A 19623-nucleotide genomic window follows, 5' to 3' on the forward strand; every position below is an offset into this window, starting at 1 on the left:
CAGGCTAGATTCTCGTGTTGTAGCTCCGTATGAACATCTAGGCAGGGTCTGGGGGTGTCTGTAAGTGTGGTGGCCCCACCACTGACACCACTACCAAGCCTTGGCGACGACCTGTAATGACCAACCTGACAAGGTTTAGATCTCTTTGGTTACTATGCTAGCTCATGGATTGATTTACCAGCTTATATGGTACCAATGTAATACGAAACATAATGCATCATTCTATCACCTCATAGTGATGCAGAAAAGTATAGTTCATTACAACCCTAGCCAGAGGCTAGTTCAGATAAAGTACCTTACAATAGCAAATAGTTCATACAATCGAAAAACATAAGAAAATCTTAGTAGAGCTCCAACTATGTATGTAAAGTCATTCTTAAGCGTAATCACCTGCAACATGATATGTTGCAGCCAATAGGGTCAAAGTGTCAATTGACTTGGTTGTTGAAGTCAACAGCGCACTCTCACAATCACAAGTGTTGCACTCCTCACAATCTATACATTAACATAAAGAACAAGATTCATCTAAATGGAGAACTTCTCTATTAAAGGAAAATAAGAACCAATAGCATCCATACTAGCGGTATATTTGGTTTAGAGTTGGGTATGATTAAGTGTAAATGAATAATTCTAATTTGGCGTATGTGTTATAGTTAAGTTTGGGTAAAGGTCAATTCAAATTTGAATTTCATATTTAAATTTGAATTGATTTAAAATAATGTAAAGTTTTCTTTATTTGTATTCCAACAGTTGAATTCATATTCAAGGCTTAAGCTAAAATTCAAATAGATTTGAAGTGATTCAAATTTGGTTTGAATTCAGGTTGAACTTAATTTGAAATTTGAAAAGTGTGGTTTAGGTTCAAACGGATTCAAATTAGGTCAATGTATACTTGTGAAGAGTAATTTTAACATGTCCCTCTTGCCCCCTCTTTTCACATGGGAGGTAAGAAGGTAAGAGTTAATCAGACCCCTACTACATCAAATCAATGGCTCATATCTATTATATACTCTTACCTCTCATGTGAAAAGGGAGGTAAGAGGGACCATGCTAAAATTTGCCACCTATGGACGAATTTTCAAAGATTTATTTGATTTGGATTTGTGGTTTGAATCCTATGTGCAAATTGGGTTTGAATTTGAATTCAAATAGGTTTAAATTTCTTAAAGTCTACTTGGGTCAAACTTTTTCAAAAGTGTGATTGGCACTTTCGCAACACAAAGCAACAAGAATTAGTAAGTTTGGAATCCTAGATCAAAAGTTAGGAACAATTCAAATGACAATTTGAATTGGATTCCAAAACCTCTGCCACGGAAGCAAAAAATGGTGGCCATTGCAGCCCTTATGAAAACGCCTTGGCATCAAAAAAAGGTTGTCATGGTAGCATGTTTCAGAAGCTATTCCGAATTCACTCGTATTCAATTTTAGTTTTCTCAGACTCAAATTCTATTGAGCCTATTTGAAAGTTTAAGTTATAAGGTTCACTTTCAAAAAGTATCACTCAATTTAGTGTTGTGGTTTGCATTTTAGAGCCTAAAGTGTTGGAGATATGCCCTAGAGGCAATCATGTATGATGATATTTCCTATGTGTTTATGAATAAAGATAGTCCTTGGACATTATCAATGATGTGTATCAGCAAGTACGTGACTTGTTTGTGGGACTATGCATTGTATGATGGCTGTCCTAAAAGGTCCCTAGTTGAAAGGGCTGTGTGGACGCGCAGCCGACTAGACTAGCACATGACACGGTCGATGGCTTGGTCTCACTAGCCATGGAGCATTGGATGCTAACCGGATAATATGGGCTTGGAAAGGTCTGGTCGGATTCGACGTAGTCGGATCCGAGTCGAGATAAGGTCCAAGTCGGACAGACCCAACTATGAGATGCAGCGATATGTCATCTGTGAGTCTCTAGTACAACATACGTTCTATGTCCTAAGACCTGAGCTGACGCATGTACTCGGGATGGTGACAGAGTTGCTTTGGGCCGACAAAACGCTACTCCATAACTGGGTAATTACAAAGGTAGGTTTCGGGTTTGTCTAGAGCCATGCTGCGAGACGTGGTCGAGTAAGATGGATTTGCCCCTCCGATCAGGAGAGATATACTCTAGGCCCCTCGTGTGATCCGACCAAGATAAGCATGGCCATGCGACATGGATTATGATATAATCCGGTTTGTGGTCGGAATCACTGGAACAAGAAAGAGGTCGGGCTAGCACAAGGATGACATACTCGCCTTGAGCCTGACAACATATATCGTGTGGCAAAAGGAATGGAAGTGTGATGTACAGGTTCGCCTAACCAGCTTCATCGTCTGCTTGGTGGTCGGCACGCCTTGCTAGAGGCCGCTACCAACCATGTAGTTTGGAGGTGATCCGAACTGCGACCAAGCCGGCTGGAACCTAAGGGGTCACACGCTTAAGGGAAGGAACCTACGAGGTCGGATCCGAAGACACTGGTCGGATGTGATCCGAGCTGTGTTCGGATTGTGGCCGAGTAGACTTGTGGGCCTTAGGATCCGTGCGAGGCCCAAATGCTGAGCCCACGACGGACGCCTATATAAAGTGGGGTGCGGCACACTCATGTGTTTGGTTGCTTTGGCGCTGTCACTAGGGTTTGCATGTGTTGCGAATAGACACCTCCACTCGCCGCCGGTTGTGTGATCGGACCTAGCAGTCCGCCGCATGACGTTCCTCCTGCACGCGCGGATACCATTAGAGGTGGTGCACATGCGCCACTCCGGCGAACCTGTACGAGGGATCCGGCGACCGGCTGTTCGAGGGAGATCGGACGAGGAGGAGACGATCCACGCGAACGCGCTGCCCCAACTCTTCTTCCGCTACACGGCACTACGGGTCTAGTGGTAACGAACTGTGATCCATCTCCCGTAGCATGTTCCTGGTTGTTCTGCGCGTAGGAAAGTTTTAATTTGCAGTCGACGCACCCTACCATAGAACGCAACATAAACAAGTTTGAATTTGGTAATGATTTGAATTAAAATTTAAATTTTGCGAAAGTGAATAAAAAATGTTCTGGTGAAAATGTTTTTCAATAAGGATCATATTGCAAAAAAACATTTCCATTTGAACTTACAGAATAAAGTTATGACAGTTTGAAGTTATAGAGGTTTTTTTTGGCAAAACTGCCTAATTAGCTGTAATTAAATAATTTTAATTTTAAAGTCATGCCAACTGACATGATCTGAGTCATGCTCTTAAGTGACGATGGACGGTGGTGGCTGATCGGCACCGATTCGGCAAATCAAAAAGAGAAAAATTCACTACAGGTCCTCATACTTGTCGCATTGGCCGCATTTCTCCTCGTACTTGCAAATACCCAAAATACAGTCCTACAATTTGTCTCAAGTGGTCGTCTACGGTCCAAAGTACCATTTCCTCTAAGGATCTGCTGACTTGGCTGTTGACTGGCTAGTCCACGCGGGCTTTGACCGCCAGCTCATCAGAAGACGCCCTGGGCGGGGGGATTCAAGGGGGTTTATTGCAAAAATGACGAATTTGCGTTTGTCCCCCCGCCTGGTCGGACCGCGCCTCACCTGATCGCATCTCACCCACCCACCTGGTCAGATCGACCACACGACACCACCTGGTCGGACCGCACCCACCGCACCTCTCCCTCTCCTCTCCCGTCTCGAACCCTAGTCGATGTCGCAGGCTCCGCCGTCGTCGCCGCAGCCACCACCGCCTGGATCTGCGGCCACCTCTCGCCGACGGCATGTCATCTGTGAGATCCTCCCGCTCCGGTGTTCGCTCTGGTCTGCGTGGCCGCTCTGTTGAGGTGCCACTGGTCAGATGCCCCGATTGTGGCGAACCTGTCAAGTGCTACCGCTCTAGCACCGATGAGCACGATGGCTGGGTTTTCTACAAGTGCACCCACGACAATGTAAGCTTCAGTCTTGCTCTGTTCGATTCATGCACCTGCCATGTTCAGTAGCCATGCTGTGCTCAGTAGGCATGATGGCTGGGTTAACTAGTTGTGATGTGCTTAGAAGTTAACTGAAGAGATCTCTTAACTGAATGTTCAGTAGCCATCATGTGATTAGAAGTCTTGAATGTGCTCAGTAGCCATGGTTAACTGAATTTTAGTCCTTAACTGAACATTTTTTTCATGTTAACTGCACTTTGTCAGTTATTTTCACACATTGCATTGCTTGGTTGTAGGTCACCTGTGATTTCTGGCGCTGGGAGATGGAATATGTGCAGCATCTGGTTGAAACAAGAGTTCTTGTTGGTAATGCTGCTGTAGATGCAATTGGTGCAGCTGAGGACAGGAGGAAAGATCTTGAGAGGAAGAGGACTAAGTGGATGGCAGGAAGAAACTTAGCTGGAAGGGCCTTGGCTGGAAAAGGCATTGCAGGCAGGGTGAATTTTGACAGCCCTAGTGAGAAAAACCTTGCTACCAAGCAACAAGTTGCTATGCTTCTTGGATTAGGTAGAGAGATCCTGCTAGTGCTAAAGCTTCTTATGGCTAGTGTTGTGGTTCTTTGTGTGATGTCTTTCATCTTCATTATCAAGAAGTGAGATGTTCATAAATTAGTAGGTGTCTGAGCTGGATATGTATCTATGGCTGTAATGGATATGATGTTATTTTGGCTGTATGGTTGTAATGGATATTTATCTATGAAGTAATATCAATGTTTCAGTGTCAATGTTGAATCTTCCAATTTGTTGTCAATATTCAGTTAACTTTGTCTTCTCTGAGCTCTCTGAGCCAAATATTCAGTTAACTGCACTTGGTCTTTTCTGAGCCAAATATTCAGTTAAATGAGCTTGATTGATATGGCCAAATTGTAAATCAACTTAACTGAACAAGGATTCAGTTAAATGAGCTTGATTGATATGCCCAAAATGTAACTGAACTTAACTAAACAAGGATTAAGTTAAATGAGCTTGATTGATATGGCTAAAATGTAACTCAACTTAACTGAACAAATATTCAGTTAACTGATTGGTCCACAACAATGCACATTGGCACCCTATAACTTGCATTGTATGTTTGCATTTGGTCCACAACCACCAGATCCACCTTTGCTTTCTCCCCAGCCACAAGTATATCTCTTCCACCACTAGATCCATCACCACTCGTTCCCCTTCTTCTCTTCTTCTCCAGCACCACAAAGTTCTTCTCTTCACCAGATCCATGGTGTCGTGGGATGATCTCCCTAGCTCTTCTGGAGACGACTCTGTTACCAACAAGGTTGGTCATCTCCTCCTCATCTCCTACTAGGGTTACCAACAGCTAGGGTTTTGTTTCTTCATTCTGAATCCACATCTGGATTTGTTTTAGGCTCCTGGCACAATTTTCTGTGAGGAATGGAGAGGCCTGGCCATAGATTTGCCTAGTTTTACATGTCAGCATGGAACTTTGTGTGAGAAGGTTATGGCATTTGAATCAGTTGATACTGGTAGGAGGTTCCTAACCTGTGCCCAGAAGGTTAGTACAAACTCATTCACACTGTCAAAAGTTTAAAAAGCCCAAATTTTAGTTATTTTTCAGTAGTTAATTTGTATGCCATCTAAAGTGCTATGTTTAGTTAATTGAAATTTGTTGAGTAGTTAACTGAATTTCTCGATTAGTTAACTGAAATTATGTTTGTTTTAAATTCATAGGAAGTACCTAGCTGCAACTATGTGGAGTGGGTTGACCCTGATTGGCCTGATACTATGAAGATGAGCCTAGCTAGGATATGGAGCATGTATGAAGAGGAGACAAAACAGAATCTCAGACAAAATGTTCTGAATGCTGAGGAAAACTTGAAGATTTTGGAAGAGAAGAAGAAGTTGGAAAAAGAGCTTAGCAATTTCAAAGTTGATTTTGCTAATCTTGTGGCTGAGAAGGAGCATGCAATTAGCCAATTAGGTAGCACACAAATTGCTATGCCTGATCTTAGGGAAGAGCTTGAGAAGAGGAAGATGAATGACAAAACAGTAACAAGCATTCATCAGGTATTCAGGGCTAAGGCAGAAAAAGAGAGAGATCAAGTGATCCAGGAGAGGGACCAAGTCATTGGAGAGAGGGATAAATTAAAGCAAGAGAAGAGAGAGCTTGAATACATGATTGGTGACTTGTTCAAACACAAAGAGGACACCAAGGAGAAGATAAGGAAGCTTAAGGGGATGCTGCATGATTTTGATTGAGCTGATGTTGTTGTACTACATGCTGAATGATTTAACTGTTGTTGTACTGATGTAGTACAAGATGCTTAATGAATATGATTGAACTGATGTTGTACTAGATGCCCAAATTCCAGTTTGTTTGTCCAGCAGCTAACCACATATGCATACCTAACAGTTCAACTGCAAGAATTCATTTAGTTGATGTTTATTTGGTGCTGACAAAAGACAGAAATGTTGAACTAAATGTTGACAACAATCAGTTAAACATGAACAGTCAGATAGCTGACAACATTCAGCATACCTAATAATGACAAAAACAATTGCTCAACATAGTAACTGACAACAACTGAATATGACAGCAGTTCATAGTACTTGTCCACAAATATGACAGCAATTCAGCATTTCATAGTACTTGTCCACAAATATGACAGCAACATTCAGCATTTCATAGTACTTGTTCACATTACCAAAAGAAGACCAGCAGTAATAATTAACTTATGTGCTCACATTATATAAGCACACCTAACTAACCAAACATCTCTAATTGTAACTTATATGCTGAAAATACTATACTTTCAGCATACCTAACTAACCACCTTCACTTCTTCAGGCCATCTTCTTCAGGGGCTCTGACCGGCGAACCTCAGCTGCACCTTCTTCAAGCATCTTCCTCTTCTTCTTGTTCATCTTCTTGTCAGCCACCTCTGCATGTGCTTCAAGTGCCAAGACCACCTCATGCTTGACTATGTCAGGAACATCTGGAAGCACGTCGACGTCAATTGGGCGGTGCTTGTCACCCTCCCTGGCGACACGCACCACCATCTGGACCTCCGGCTCGGGGACGACGGGCGCCACCACCTCCGGCTCGTCGTCAGAGAGGACAATCACCTCCGACTCCTCCCAGCCAGTCGACCAGGACGAGTTGGCAGCGTAGCCAGAGTCGTCTTCGGAGCCAGAGTCGTACTCCGACTCGGACGAGATGTACTCGGAGACGTCGTCACGCCCGAGGCGGTCGGGCTGGTAGTGGTCCCAATACACCGTGTTGACAGGCGCGGGGACGGCCAGGTCGACATTCTGGACGCGCTCCGTTCGCGAGCCAACGCGCAACGGATCCGGCTGGCACGGCGCGGTGGCGGACCGGTACATCCACCACCGGGCTCGCTGCCCCGGGTCGTCAGAGCACGTCTCCTGCATCGCGAAGCGGAGGACGAGCGCAAGAGGGATGTTGGGGAACGTAGTAATTTCAAAAATTTCCTACGCACACACAGGATCATGGTGATGCATAACAATGAGAGGGGAGAGTGTTGCCCACGTACCCTCGTAGACCGAAAGCGGAAGCGTTATCACAACGCGGTTGATGTAGTCGTACGTCTTCACGATCCGACCGATCAAGTACCGAACGCACGGCACCTCCGAGTTCAGCACACGTTCAGCCCGATGACGTCCCTCGAACTCCGATCCAGCCGAGTGTTGAGGGAGAGTTTCGTCAGCACGACGGCGTGGTGACGATGATGATGTTCTACAGTATTATCGAGGTGGACTATGGTGGAGGGGGCACCGCACACGGCTAAAAGATCAAATGATCAATTGTTGTGTCCCTAGGGTGCCCCCTGCCCCCGTATATAAAGGACCAAGGGGGGAGGTGCGGCCGGCCAGGAGGGGGCACGCCAGGAGGAGTCCTACTCCCACCGGGAGTAGGACTCCCTCCCTTTTCCTTGTTGGATTAGGAGTGGAGGGGGAAAGAGGTGGGAGAGAGGAAGGAAAGGGGGGCGCCGCCCCCCTCTCCTTGTCCAATTCGGACTAGGGGGGAGGGGCGCGCGGCCCTGCCCTGGCCGCCTCTCCTCTTCTCCACAAAGGCCCACTATGGCCCATTAAGCCCTCGGGGGGTTCCGGTAACCCCTCGGTACTCCGGTAAAATCCCGATTTCACCCGGAACACTTCCGATATCCAAATATAGCCTTCCAATATATCAATCTTCATGTCTCGACCATTTCGAGACTCCTCGTCATGTCCGTGATCACATCTGAGACTCCGAACAACCTTTGGTACATAAAACTCATAAACTCATAATATAACCATCATCGAAACTTTAAGCGTGCGGACCCTACGGGTTCGAGAACTATGTAGACATGACCGAGACACGTCTCCGGTCAATAACCAATAGCGGAACCTGGATGTTCATATTGGCTCCCACATATTCTAGGAAGATCTTTATCGGTCAGACCGCATAACAACATACGTTGTTCCCTTTGTCATCGGTATGTAACTTGCCCGAGATTCGATCGTCGGTATCTCAATACCTAGTTCAATCTCGTTACCGGCAAGCCTCTTTACTCGTTCCGTAATACATCATCCCGCAACTAACTCATTAGTTGCAATGCTTGCAAGGCTTAAGTGATGTGCATTACCGAGTGGGCCCAGAGATACCTCTCCGACAATCGGAGTGACAAATCCTAATCTCGAAATACGCCAACCCAACAAGTACCTTTGGAGACACCTATAGAGCACCTTTATAATCACCCATTTACGTTGTGACGTTTGGTAGCACACAAAGTGTTCCTCCGGTAAACGGGAGTTGCATAATCTCGTAGTCATAGGAACATGTATAAGTCATGAAGAAAGCAATAGCAGAATACTAAACGATCCTGTGCTAAGCTAACGGAATGGGTCAAGTCAATCACATCATTCTCCTAATGATGTGATCCCGTTGGTCAAATGACAACTCATGTCTATGGCTAGGAAACATAACCATCTTTGATCAACGAGCTAGTCAAGTAGAGGCATACTAGTGACACTATGTTTGTCTATGTATTCACACATGTATCAAGTTTCCGGTTAATACAATTCTAGCATGAATAATAAACATTTATCATGAAATAAGGAAATAAATAATAACTTTATTATTGCCTCTAGGGCATATTTCCTTTAGTCTCCCACTTGCACTAGAGTCAATAATCTAGTTCACATCGCCATGTGATTTAACACCAATAGTTCACATCACCATGTGATTAACACCCATAGTTCACATCGTCATGTGACTAACACCCAAAGGGTTTACTAGAGTCAATAATCTAGTTCACATCGCTATGTGATTAACACCCAAAGAGTACTAAGGTGTGATCATGTTTTGCTTGTGAGAGAAGTATAGTCAACGGGTCTGCCACATTCAGAGCCGTATGTATTTTGCAAATATTCTATGTCTACAATACTCTGCACGGAGCTACTCTAGCTAATTGCTCCCACTTTCAATATGTATCCAGATTGAGACTTAGAGTCATCTGGATCAGTTTCAAAACTTTCATCGACGTACCCTTTACAACGAACCTTTGGTCACCTCCATAATCGAGAAACATATCCTTATTCCACTAAGGATAGTTTTGACTGATGTCCAGTGATCTACTCCTAGATCACTATTGTACTCCCTTGCAAAACACAGTGTAGGGTATATAATAGATCTAGTACACAGCATGGCATACTTTATAGAACCTATGGCCGAGGCATAGGGAATGACTTTCATTCTCTTTCTACCTTCTGCCGTGGTTGGGCTTTGAGTCTTACTCAATTTCACACCTTGTAACACAGGCAAGAACTCTTTCTTTGACTGTTCCATTTTGAACTACTTCAAAATCTTGTCAAGGTATGTACTCATTGAAAAAACTTATCAAGCGTTTTGATCTATCTCTATAGATCTTGATGCTCAATATGTAAGCAGCTTCACCGAGGTCTTTCTTTGAAAAAAACTCCTTTCAAACACTCCTTTATGCTTTGCAGAATAATTCTACATTATTTCCGATCAATAATATGTCATTCACATATACTTATCAGAAATGTTGTAGTGCTCCCACTCACTTTCTTGTAAATACAGGCTTCTCCAAAAGTCTGTACAAAACCAAATGCTTTGATCACACTATCAAAGCGTTTATTCCAACTCTGAGAGGCTTGCACCAGTCCATAAATGGATCACTGGAGCTTGCACACTTTGTTAGCTCCCTTTGGATCAACAAAACCTTCTGGTTGCATCATATACAACTCTTGTTCCAGAAATTCATTCAGGAATGCAGTTTTGACATCCATTTGCCAAATTTCATAATCATAAAATGCGGCAATTGCTAACATGAGTCGGACAGACTTAAGCATCGCTACGGGTGAGAAAGTCTCATCGTAGTCAATCCCTTGAACTTGTCGAAAACCTTTTGCAACAAGTCGAGCTTTATAGACAGTAACATTACCGTCAGCGTCAGTCTTCTTCTTGAAGATCCATTTATTCTCAATGGCTTGCAGATCATTGGGGAAGTCAACCAAAGTCCACACTTTGTTCTCATACATGGATCCCATCTCAGATTTCATGGCCTCAAGCCATTTTGCGGAATCTGGGCTCTCCATCGCTTCTTCATAGTTCGTAGGTTCGTCATGGTCTAGTAACATAACCTCCAAAACAGGATTACCGTACCACTCTGGTGCGGATCTTACTCTGGTTGACCTACGAGGTTCAGTAACAACTTGATCTGAAGTTCCATGATCATCATCATTAACTTCCTCACTAATTGGTGTAGGCGTCACAGGAACCGGTTTCTGTGATGAACTACTTTCCAATAAGGGAGCAGGTACAGTTACCTCATCAAGTTCTACTTTCCTCCCACTCACTTCTTTCGAGAGAAACTCCTTCTCTAGAAAGGATCCATTGTTAGCAACGAATGTCTTGCCTTCGGATCTGTGATAGAAGGTGTACCCAATAGTCTCCTTTTGGTATCCTATGAAGACGCATTTCTCCGATTTGGGTTCGAGCTTATCAGGTTGAAACTTTTTTCACATGAGCATCGCAACTCCAAACTTTTAAGAAACGACAGCTTAGGTTTATTGCTAAACCATAGTTCACACGGTGTCGTCTCAACGGATTTAGATGGTGCCCTATTTAACGTGAATGCAGCTGTCTCTAATGCATAATCCCAAAACGATAGTGGTAAATCGGTAAGAGACATTATAGATCGCACCATATCTAATAAAGTATGGTTATGACGACCGGACACACCATTATGATGTGGTGTTCCAGGTGGCGTGAGTTGCGAAACTATTCCGCATTGTTTCAAACGTAGACCAAACTCGTAACTCAAATATTCTCCTCCACGATCTGATCGTAGAAACTTTATTTTCTTGTTACGATGATTTTCAACTTCACTCTGAAATTCTTTGAACTTTTCAAATGTTTCAGACTTATGTTTCATTAAGTAGATATACCCATATCTACTCAAATCATCTGTGAAGGTCAGAAAATAACGATACCTGCCGCGAGCCTCAATATTCATCGAACCACATACATCAGTATGTATGATTTCCAACAAATCTGTTGCTCACTCCATTGTTCTGGAGAACGGCGTTTTAGTCATCTTGCCCAAGAGGCATGGTTCGCAAGCATCAAGTGATTCATAATCAAGTGATTCCAAAAGCCCATCAACATGGAGTTTCTTCATGCGCTTTACACCAATATGACCTAAACGGCAGTGCCACAAATAAGTTGCACTATCATTATTAACTTTGCATCTTTTGGCTTCAATATTATGAATATGTGTATCACTACGATCGAGATCCAACGAACCATTTTCATTGTGTGTGTAACCATACAAGGTTTTATTCATGTAAATAGAACAACAATTGTTCTCTAACTTAAATGAATAACCGTATTGCAATAAACATGATCAAATCATATTCATGCTCAACGCAAACACCAAATAACACTTATTTAGGTTCAACACTAATCCCGGAAGTATAGGAAGTGTGCTAAGATGATCATATCAATCTTGGAACCACTTCCAATACACATCGTCACTTCATCCTTAACTAGTTTCTGTTCATTATGCAACTCCCGTTTCGAGTTACTACTCTTTAGCAACTGAACCAGTATCAAGTATCGACGGGTTGTAATAAACACTAGTAAAGTACACATCAATAACATGTATATCAAATATAATTTTGTTTACTTTGCCATCCTTCTTATCCGCCAATTGTTTGGGGTAGTACCGCTTCCAGTGACCACTCCTTTTTGCAGGAGAAGCACTCAGTATCAGGCTTAGGTCCAAACTTGGGCTTCTTCACTTGAGCAGCAACTTGCTTGCCGTTCTTCTTGAAGTTCCCCTTCTTTCCCTTTGCCCTTTTCTTGAAACTAGTGATCTTGTTAACCATCAACACTTGATGCTCTTTTCTTGATTTCTACCTTCGCCGCTCCCAACATCGCGAAGAGCTCGGGAATTACTTTCGTCATCCCTTGCATATTATAGTTCATCATGAAGTTCTACTAACTTGGTGATGGTGACTGGAGAATTCTGTCAATCACTATTTTATCTGGAAGATTAACTCCCACTTGATTCAAGCGATTGTAGTACCCAGACAATCTGAGCATATGCTCACTGCTTGAGCTATTCTCCTCCACCTTTTAGCTATAGAACTTGTTGGAGACTTCATATCTCTCAACTCGGGTATTTGCTTGAAATATTAACTTCAACTCCTGGAACATCTCATATGGTCCATGACGTTCAAAACGTCTTTGAAGTCCTGATTCTAAGATATTAAACATGGTGCACTAAACCATCAAGTAGTCATCATATTGAGCTAGCCAAACGTTCATAACGTCTGCATTTGCTCCTGCAATCGGTCTGTCACCTAGCGGTGCATCAAGGACATAATTCTTCTGTGCAGCAATGAGGATAATCCTCAGATTACGGATACAATCCGCATCATTGCTACTAACATCTTTCAACATAGTTTTTCTCTAGGAACATATCAAAATAAACATAGGGAAGCAACAACGCGAGCTATTGATCTACAACATAGATATGCTAATACTACCAGGACTAAGTTCATGATAAATTAAAGTTCAATTAATCATATTACTTAAGAACTCCCACTTAGATAGACATCCCTCTAATCCTCTAAGTGATCACGTGATCCAAATCAACTAAACCATAACCGATCATCACGTGAAATGGAGTAGCTTTCAATGGTGAACATCACTATGTTGATCATATCTACTATATGATTCACGCTCGACCTTTCGGTCTCGGTGTTCCGAGGCCATATCTGCATATGCTAGGCTCGTCAAGTTTAACCTGAATATTCTGCGTGTGCAAAACTGGCTTGCACCCATTGTAGATGGACGTAGAGCTTATCACACCCGATCATCACGTGGTGTCTGGGCACGGCGAACTTTGGCAACGGTGCATACTCAGGGAGAACACTTTTATCTTGAAATTTAGTGAGAGATCATCTTATAATGCTACCGTCAATCAAAGCAAGATAAGATGCATAAAAGATAAACATCACATGCAATCAATATAAGTGATATGATATGGCCATCATCATCTTGTGCTTGTGATCTCCATCTCCGAAGCACCGTCATGATCACCATCGTCACCGGCGCGACACCTTGATCTCCATCGTAGCATCGTTGTCGTCTCGCCAAGCTTATGCTTCTACGACTATCGCTACCGCTTAGTGATAAAGTAAAGCATTACAGGGCGATTGCATTGCATACAATAAAGCGACAACCATATGGCTCCTGCCAGTTGCCGATAACTCGGTTACAAAACATGATCATCTCATACAATAAAATTTAGCATCATGTATTGACCATATCACATCACAACATGCCCTGCAAAAACAAGTTAGACGTCCTCTACTTTGTTGTTGCAAGTTTTACGTGGCTGCTACTGGCCTTAGCAAGAACCGTTCTTACCTACGCATCAAAACCACAACGATAGTTTGTCAAGTTGGTGCTGTTTTAACCTTCACAAGGACTCGGCGTAGCCACACTCGGTTCAACTAAAGTTGGAGAAACTGACACCCGCCAGCCACCTGTGTGCAAAGCACGTCGGTAGAACCAGTCTCGCGTAAGCGTACGCGTAATGTCGGTCCGGGCCGCTTCATCCAACAATACCGCCGAACCAAAGTGTGACATGCTGGTAAGCAGTATGACTTGTATCGCCCACAACTCACTTGTGTTCTACTCGTGCATATGACATCTACGCATAAAACCAGGCTCTGATGCCACTGTTGGGGAACGTAGTAATTTCAAAAATTTCCTATGCACACACAGGATCATGGTGATGCATAGCAACGAGAGGGGAGAGTGTTGCCCACGTACCCTCGTAGACCGAAAGCGGAAGCGTTAGCACAACGCGGTTGATGTAGTCGTATGTCTTAACGATCCGACCGATCAAGTACCGAACGCACGGCACCTCCGAGTTCAGCACACGTTCAGCCCGATGACGTCCTTCGAACTCCGATCTAGCCGAGTGTTGAGGGAGAGTTTCGTCAGCACGACAGCGTGGTGACGATGATGATGTTCTACCGATGCAGGGCTTCGCCTAAGCACCGCTACAGTATTATCGAGGTGGACTATGGTGGAGGGGGGCACCGCACATGGCTAAAAGATCAAACGATCAATTGTTGTGTCCCTAGGGTGCCCCCTGCCCCCGTATATAAAGGATCAAGGGGGGAGGTGCGGCCGGCCAGGAGGGGGCGCGCCAGGAGGAGTCCTACTCCCACCAGGAGTAGGACTCCCTCCCTTTTCCTTGTTGGATTAGGAGTGGAGGGGGAAAGAGGAGGGAGAGAGGAAGGAAAGGGGGGGAGCCGCCCCCCTCTCCTTGTCCTATTCGGACTAGGGGGGCGCGCGGCCCTGCCCTGGCCGCCTCTCCTCTTCTCCACAAAGGCCCACTATGGCCCATTAAGCCCCCGGGGGGTTCCGGTAACCCCTCGGTACTCCGGTAAAATCCCGATTTCACCCGGAACACTTCCGATATCCAAATATAGGCTTCCAATACATCAATCTTCATGTCTCGACAATTTCGAGACTCCTCGTCATGTCCGTGATCACATCCGAGACTCCGAACAACCTTTGGTACATCAAAACTCATAAACTCATAATATAACCGTCATCGAAACTTTAAGCGTGCGGACCCTACGGGTTCGAGAACTATGTAGACATGACCGAGACACGTCTCCGGTCAATAACCAATAGCGGAACCTGGATGCTCATATTGGCTCCCACATATTCTAGGAAGATCTTTACCGGTCAGACCGCATAACAACATACGTTGTTCCCTTTGTCATCGGTATGTAACTTGCCCGAGATTCGATCGTCGGTATCTCAATACCTAGTTCAATATCGTTACCGTCAAGTCTCTTTACTCGTTCCGTAATACATCATCCCGCAACTAACTCATTAGTTGCAATGCTTGCAAGGCTTAAGTGATGTGCATTACCGAGTGGGCCCAGAGATACCTCTCCGACAATCGGAGTGACAAATCCTAATCTCGAAATACGCCAACCCAACAAGTACCTTTGGAGACACCTGTAGAGCACCTTTATAATCACCCAGTTACGTTGTGACGTTTGGTAGCACACAAAGTGTTCCTCCGGTAAACGGGAGTTGCATAATCTCGTAGTCATAGGAACATGTATAAGTCATGAAGAAAGCAATAGCAGAATACAAAACGATCGTGTGCTAAGCTAACGGAATGGGTCAAGTCAATCACATCATTCTCCTAATGATGTGATTCCGTTGGTCAAATGACAACTCATGTCTTTGGCTAGGAAACATAACCATCTTTGATCAACGAGCTAGTCAAGTAGAGGCATACTAGTGACACTATGTTTGTCTATGTATTCACACATGTATCAAGTTTCCGGTTAATACAATTCTAGCATGAATAATAAACATTTATCATGAAATAAGGAAATAAATAATAACTTTATTATTGCCTCTAGGGCATATTTCCTTCAAGGGATACCTTGGGGGTCGTCGCAGGCACGGTCCAGCTCATCGTCGGTCATCACCTTGAGGAGGCCACGCGCGTGGCGACGCATCATCCCAATGCTGGGGAACCACTTCCCGATCTCCGTCAGGTCTGCACGCATCGCCTTGTCGTCGCCTGCGAGGTCATCGATGACCCTCTGCCAGGCGGAGCTGTTCTCCATGCGGGGCGGCGGCGGTGTGGTCGTGGGCGGTGACTGAGCGAGGAGAAACCGAGGCGACGCGAGTGGCGAGTGGACTGTGGACGCGAGTGGTGAGTGGCGAGTGGAGAACGGCGGGTGGGTGGGTGGGCTTAAAGACAGAGTCGGAGAAACCGAAACGGCATGCAGACAACGCAGCGTACGGTCGCCGTACATAATGTGCAACCAACGCTGGACCTGAGGGCCACAACGAAATAATAATGTGTGAGTCAAGTAGCATTTGGTGAGACTACTAGTACTATCCCACTGGCAATGCACACATCTCTTCATACCACAGGCCTGGGTTCGAGCCCCAGGCCAACCATTTTTTTTTGTTTTTTTTGAATCAAAAATTCATTTTTCACCTAGTTAGTGTTGATCAGAAATACACCTAGTTACATTCGGGCCAAACATTTTTAATGTCTTTTTTCAATAGAAAATATTAGTGCTGATCAGATCAAAACACTCAGATTGATCTGTATGAACTCAAACAATCAACTTTCATAAATTTAAGTCAAAACATTCAGATGAGATGAGTACTAACTTGCATAAATTTCAGTCAAACATGCAGTTAACTGAATGAGCCAATGATTCAACTACATTTCAATAGTTTCAAGCACTGAATGGCTGCTACATTTGAATATTTTCAAGCACTCAGAATGAAGTTTTTGACAAAAAAATCAGATGGCAACACCAGAGATTCATCTAAACTCATCAAACATATTGACTCGTTTGTGCTTCTTGGGCACATGTGCACTTGGCCCTGCTTGCTTCTTCTCCTCAGCTCTTCTTCTCTTGGCCTCTTCTTGCTGTTTCCTCTTTGCTTCTTAATCTTGCTTCCTCTTCAGTGCCGCCTCTGCTCTCTTTGCTTCTTGTTCTTCTTTTCTCTTAAGTGATGCCTCTGCTTTAGTTGCAATTGCTTCAATTGCTTTTGCTTCCTTCTCTTGTTGCAATGCAGCTTTCCTTGCTGTTGTTGCTTGTTGCTTTGCTGTTGTTTCCTCAGCCTTCTTGTCTTTTGCTGCTCTTCTTCTTCTTGCTGCCTACTCTGCTTTCCTGAGAGCAATTTCTTGCCTTTTTGCTTCTGCCTCCTCTGCTCTTTTCTCTGCTAACTCATTCATGGCCTCCAGTGCTGCATCTCTTCTGGCTGCCATCTGACTTTCTTTGTCCTTCTTCATCTTCAACAGCTTCATGGTCATATTCCCATCAGCTGTAGCTGTTGTTGTATGTGTTGTAGCTTGAGAATTAGCTGCCATAGAGACAAATGTTGAATCTGGCACAGTGGTTTCATTGTAATCTTTAGGCACTGGTCTAGCTGGCTGCATCCTGTGTAGCATTGTACAGCCAAAGTCCTGCACCTGTTCAAAGACAAGAGGTGGACACAACTTATAAGCATCCTAGCATTTACCTGAAATACAACTAGTAAAAAGTGGACAAAAGATTAGCATTTACCTGAAATACAACTGGTGTATCATACTCTTCATCTTCTTGAGCAGCATTTTGAGCAGTATGGACCTCCTCCTGTGTGAGTTGGCCATCATCTTGTGTTACATTGACCTCCTGCTGTGGTACTTGGGCATCATCTTCTGCTAGATTAACCTCATCCTGTGTGAGATGGCCACCATCTTGTGTTAGATTGACTTCCTGCTGTGGGAGTTGGCCTTCTTGTTGAGCAGCATGTGGTGCTTGGCCAGCAGCTTGTTGGTCATCATCTGACACATCATCAGGTATAGCCCTTGGCCCCCTTCTCACTTGTTTCTTTGGCAATGTCAGCCTTCCTTTGATTGCATCATTTGATGTTGTGGCCTGATTCATGGCAGTAGGAGCATGTTATCTTAACTCCATGTCTGCTCATCACCTTGGTTCCATCTTTCTTTTCAATCTCATAAGGCTGCTTTCTCCTACTCTTGTTTGAAGGCCTCCCTACTTTTTTTTCATAGACAGGTGGCTTGATTTCACACCCAGTCATCTTCTTCCACTCTCTCCTATCTCTGCAAGGCTTGATAATGGGTTGGTATGCTAGCTTGAATGCCTCAATATTGTAGCAAGAGTGCACCAATGTCTCAGGGTCAATTCTTTCATGTCTGCAGCATGCAATTGCATGGTGACATGGAACTCCACTAAGATCCCACCTCTTGCATGTACAACTCTCTTCCTTGATGTCAACAATGTATGTCCTGCTCTTGTTGTCAACCTGGAAAATGCCATCACCAACCCCTGAAACCATGCATCTAGCTGACAGCTCAATATTCTTTTCAACTCTTTTCATTATTTTTGGGCATATAGAGCCAGGCCAGTTCTCTGCCTCCTTTCTTTTATTGTAGAATCTGACCATAAACTGGGTTTTAATCTTGTCAACCATTGATCTGATCAGCATCTCCCTAGCCTCAAGGATATATTTGTTGAAAACCTCACAGTTGTTGTTCAGAAGGATATCACACTTAGGCGATTCTCTTTGGAAACCCCTCACCCAAGTGTTTGGTGGTAGTTGCTCAAGCCATGTGTAGGCTTCCAAGCTCATGGCCTTTAGCTCCTCCATGTTTGCAGCCCACAGTTCAGGTGTTGTGCTCCTTGCACACTTCCATAACTGGTTCTTCAGTACATCTCCTTTGTGTGTTTGCTGAAAATTCTGCCATATATGCCTGACACAATGCATGTGCTCTGAATCAGGAAAGTGCTGCCTCACTCCCTTGATCAGCCCCTTTTGTTTGTCTGACATAATAGTCCATGGTTCTGTGTTGAGTATTCCCAAGTCACTCTTCAGGTTTGACAAAAACCATTTCCATGTATCAGTGTTCTCTACCTCCACAACTGCAAATGCCAGAGGGTAAATGCAGTCATTGGGATCCATCCCAACAGCACACAACATAACACCTCCATACTTGCTCTTCAGGTGACATCCGTCTAAACATAAGACAGGCCTGCATGCTTGCATGAAACCCCTTTTGCAGGCATCCAGAGAAAAATAGCAACTTCCAAATATGCCATCATTGACACCCACATAGAAAGAGCTACCTGGGTTTGATATTCTCACTTCTTGTGCATAATCCCACATGTTGCTGTACTGCTTTAACTCATCCCCTTCAAGGACCTTCTTGACTAGTCTCTTAACCCTTCTAAGTTTGCTCCTTGTAGCTGTCATGTTCCAGTCCTTCTGAACCACCCTTGCAAAATTCTTCATGTTCATGTTTTCTTCTGCTCTGAAAGAATCAATGTATTTTCCTGCCATGAAGGGAGCAGTGAATGACTTCACAGACCATTTCTTTATGCAAGTATGCTTTGGATTGTATTTCTTGACCATCAAGCATTTTGTTCTGCAATCAAATGATGCAAACAAAGACCAAGGGCGACCTTCTTCACAAATGGCTTGCAGTCTTTTCCTATAATTTCTGGGGCACTTAATGTCAACCCTTTCCCTGTAGCTGTACTCTTTGATAGCTTTCCTCAGTAACTCAACACTTGCAAATGGCTGTCCCACTTGGAACTCTGGTTTAGACAGGTCTGCT

The sequence above is a fragment of the Triticum aestivum genome, chromosome 3D, assembly GCF_018294505.1.
Source record: "Triticum aestivum cultivar Chinese Spring chromosome 3D, IWGSC CS RefSeq v2.1, whole genome shotgun sequence".
Classification (NCBI taxonomy): domain Eukaryota; kingdom Viridiplantae; phylum Streptophyta; class Magnoliopsida; order Poales; family Poaceae; genus Triticum; species Triticum aestivum.